Here is a 4930-nt window from a genome sequence, read left to right on the forward strand (position 1 = left end):
GGAGTTCTCCCCACCTGCCTCTCCTTCTCCACCGGAACCTTTTCCGCCTCAGGGCATGGCTTACAACCACCAGTCTGTTTCCCTACTTCACCCCTCCGCGGATGGCACCTGGGTTCTCCTACCCTATGCCTTGGTGTCAGTGGTACCCTTGGCCACATCCTCCTACCACTCACCCTCAGACCTCTTCTACCAAACCACTACCTCCTTCTCTGCCTTGATCTCCACTGAGCCCCCTCCTGAGAACATGAGCTACGGACCAAATCCTGGCTCACCGACCCCTGACTCTCCATCAGCTCCAGACGGAGCCCTCTTCCCTCTGCCTCCACAGAACGTGGATGACTGTAAACAATTTCAAGAACTTTTCAAGAGGGTGGCACTCCGTCAAGACATCCCCTTTGGAAGTGGTTCAGGAAACACAACACAAACTCCTCAGAATCCTTCAACCCTCTGCACCCTCAAAGATCGCGCTCCCCATAAACGAGGCACTCTTGGAGCCAGCTGACACTCTCTGGCAGACTCCAGCTTCTTTATTACCAACTTGCAAAAGGCTGAATGTAAATACTATGTTCCCACTAATGATGCTGACTTCCTATGTTCTCATCCACAACCGAACTCTCCTGTCATGGATGCAGTTGCACAACGGACAAAACAGCTGCAATATCGGCCCACTCCGCAAGACAAGGACTTTAAATGCCTTGATTTCTTCGGTTGCAAGGTTTACACGTCCTCCACTTTACAATTCAGAATTGCGAATTATTCTGCCCTCCTTGCCAGCTATGATTTTGATAATTACAATAAACATTTCAAATTTGCCTTCTACATTCCAGAGGGCAGGAGAGCAGACTTCAAATCAATCCTGGTTGAGGACCAATTAATTTCTAGAACGGCCCTACAAGCAGCTCTAGACACAGCAGCCTGTACTACTGCAACTGCTGTGTTTATGTGCAAATCTTCATGGCTCTCTGCATCTGGCATCCCTACACCACACCACTAAAGATCTTCCCTCCACACCATGAAAGGTTCTAGAGTGACACTGCGCACCCTAGGCATTCACCCATCTTTTCCCAGGCGACAACAATACCAACCCTACCAAAGACCACGCACACAACAGTATTATTAGCCTCAACCCAAATCATATGACATAACGAGGAGTCGCAGTAGACCACCTAAGCGCAGACAAAATCAAGCTCAAACAACCACCTCCCACCCACCGAGGAATAAACAACAATTTTGAAACATTGGTTGAGGGTCTGCAGGACCTCCCCTTGAATTCACCACCTACTTGGCCGTTTGGCCACCACCTCCCGTGTTTCCAACATGCCTGGCAGCGGATTACACAGGACCGCTGGGTCCTCAAAACAGTTCAGTCCAGTTACTCTATCCCCTTTATATCCTACCCTTCCCTGTCCCTCTTCCTCTCACGAGCACTTCGCGTAGAAGTGGCTCACCTTCTACAACTAGGCGCAGTGGAAACTGCTGACACAACATCGAGGTAAAGGGTTCTACCCCCATTACTTTCTGACCCAGAAAAAGACCGGGGGATGGAGGCCTATACTGGACCTACGCCGACTGAACAAATTCGTGAGGATACAAAAATTCAAGATGGTCACACTGGGTACATTATCAAGGGGACTGGACTGGATCACTGGACTGGATGCACTGGATCAAGGGGACTGGTTCACAGCCCTTGACCTACAGAAAGCTTATTTTCATATACCAATTCAACCAGCTCACAGACGCTTCCTACGATTCACAATCAGTCACAACCATTTTCAACACAGAGTTTTTCCTTTCTGACTCTCCACAGCGCCAAGACTCTAGCCATGTTCGTGGTTCACCTCCACAGACATGGAATCATGCTTTTACCCTACCTGGACAATTGCCTCATCAAGGGCAACTCCTATGGCGAGACACTTCAAGTTACCCATTTTGCCATCTCCCTCTTTCACAGCCTAGGCCTCCAGATAAACGTCTGGACACCCTGATGCCTACACAACAGATCGAGTTAATTGGAGCTCATCTGGACTCAATCCGAAGCAGAGCCTCACTCCCAAATCGCAGATTCCTCGCTATCACACAGCTGATACGCACGCTGTCTCTTCGTCCCAGGACACAGGCAAGAATCTGCATACAGCTCCTTGGTCACATGGCAGCCACCACCTTCGTGGTCCAGCACGCCAGGCTACACATGAGATGTCTTCAGAGCTGGCTCAACTCCAACTTCAAACCCAACAGACACACCTTAGGGATGCTGCTAACTCCTCCTCCTCCTCCTCCCAATGTTCTAGCTTCCCTACACTGGTGGACAAGACCAGAAAACCTCTGCACAGGCATTCCCTTCCAGCAATGATCCCCAATGCTCACACTCACCACGGACGCTTCCCTAATCGGCTGGGGAACGCATCTAGGGGGACACAGGGCACAAGGCTGGTGGTCCACATCAGAGATGTGCCTACACATAAATCTCTTAGAGCTCAGAGCAGTGCAACGAGCACGCCTTCACTTTCTTCACCTCATAAAGAACAAATCTATTCGGGTCTTAACAAACAACATAGCATGTATGTTTTACATCAACAGACAAGGGGGAGCCCGATCACATTCCCTATGCATAGAAGCCATCTGACTATGGAATTGGTGCACACAACATCAAATACAAATCATTGCCTCATACCTACTGGGCTGCCACAATACTACTGCCGACGCACTCAGCAGTCACTTTTGGACAGAACATGAATGGGAACTGCACCCCGCAGTACTTCCACAGCTCTTCTCCCTCTGGGGCACCCCATCAATAAACCTCTTTGCCACAACCCAGAATCGAAAATGTCACCTGTTTTGCTCCAGAGCAGGACTCGGGACTGCACCCCTAGCAGACATGTTCCTCATCCCATGGAACAGTTCTCTCCTGTATGCCTTCCCACCAATCCCTCTGCTACACAGGGTTCTTCGGAAGATCATAGACGATAATGCACGGGTCATACATCTTGGCCCAGACAGTCGTATCCTTACCTACTCTGCATGTCCTCCTGTCATCCACAGACTCTCCCACCATAAAATGATTTCTCATGGGCCTGCAAAATCTCTACCCTGAAATTTACCCGACGGCAGCTACGTGGCAGCTACATGGAAGTAGTTCTTCACTCAGTTTTCTGTACTGGTGAATTTCTTTCCTCCGCCTCCCTCTTTGAATTTGTGTAGATGGTGACCTAGGAGATACTGGCAAGTCACTTGATGAATTTCTTTGCTGATTCCCAATTATAGCTGAAGTTGTTTTGTTTCCACCCCATGCTGGACCTTAACAACCTTAACTGTTCATATTTTCCTCCAGTCCCTTTGTTCTGTGATCCAGGGGGTGAACCTAAGAGGAGTTTCTTTGTGCTCTGGGTCTGTAGGATGCCATCCTGCACCTTCACATTCATCCGCTAGCTAACTGGAATATTTGTTCGGTAGTTCAGGGTCAAGCTTTCAGTTTGCCATTGCCCCTTCATTTTTGCTAAGGTGACAGTGGTTCTAGCTCCTGTTTTTCAGAAGGGGGTAGCCTGTTTATCCATTTATAGATTAAAATAAAAGCAAAGTCAGTTATCTTTTTTTTAAAAGGTGATTTACCCATTGCTGGTGTAAACTCCAGCTCATGATTTGTATGACATATTAGTATTTCTCTTCTGATCTAGTGCTGAAATATGAACTCTAAAAATGATATAACTTAGCCACTAGGTGCTAAGCAAACACACTTTCCCAAAAGAAAGTTGATTGTCACCTGGATTGAAATATGATGCTTAAAACTGTTAGCCTAATAATTTTGTAAATTACTTCGGCTGGTGGTTTAGATTTTCCTGCAGCTGTGAATTAGATGGAAAAATAGTGCAGCTGAACATAATGTTGCTTTGTCAGTAGAGTACTCATTGCTGGCAGGGTGTCCAGCCTGGAAAAGTAAAGAGGTCATGACTCCACATCTGTTTTGTGGAGAACATAGTTATTGGCACTAGTAATACAGTGAACACTGGAGTGGAAAAAAAAAAAAAACTTCAGAGCTGAGTTGCTAGTAACGATACCTTTTAGAGTTGTTCCATAGATTGCATTGGCTAGATTCCTCCTAGCCAAACGCTCTAGGAAACAAGTTTTGGATAAAATGCTCAAACATGAGGTGGAGTTATTTCAGTTAGTCTATAAAATCTGAGGTTTTTCGTCTTTACTCTGCCACCTTTTCTCCTTCTCTGGTGGCTAGCTGAGGCTCTTCTTCAGGCCTGGTGCTAGACTACAGCTCTTTAGTTTGCATAGTTTTCTGCCATCTCTTACTGATATTTGTTGAAAGGTTAAAGAACCTTGTTTAATGTAACTGGAATTCATTACATTGCTTGGATTTTTGTTGTAATACTATTAAATAAGTTTACCCTAACACTTGCCTTTGATACAGAACAAACTGCTAGTCTGAACAGGCTGTGACACTCCTGTATTTTTCTATAGTGTACTATTACCTAGCACTAACAGAAATAATAATGACACATTATATGCTGGTTAGGACCGGGACTATCGTTACTATGTGTAAACCACAATGGGGCACCAGGCTCATTTGGGCCTGTAGGCACTACTGTACTGTAATAGAAAACTTACACTGTCAGTTTTTAATTTTTTCAAAAGCTGCTTTTGCATTCTAAGCATCTAATTTGTAAACAAAAATAGGTTTCAGAGTAACAGCCGTGTTAGTCTGTATTCGCAAAAAGAAAAGGAGTACTTGTGGCACCTTAGAGACTAACCAATTTATTTGAGCATAAGCTTTCGTGAGCTACAGCTCACTTCATCGGAGCTGTAGCTCACGAAAGCTTAGGCTCAAATAAATTGGTTAGTCTCTAAGGTGCCACAAGTACTCCTTTTAATAAAAAAGACGCAGCATTTTTATATTGCCTTGAATGTTTGAAGCATTGATGGTCAC

The sequence above is a fragment of the Lepidochelys kempii genome, chromosome 7, assembly GCF_965140285.1.
Source record: "Lepidochelys kempii isolate rLepKem1 chromosome 7, rLepKem1.hap1, whole genome shotgun sequence".
Classification (NCBI taxonomy): domain Eukaryota; kingdom Metazoa; phylum Chordata; order Testudines; family Cheloniidae; genus Lepidochelys; species Lepidochelys kempii.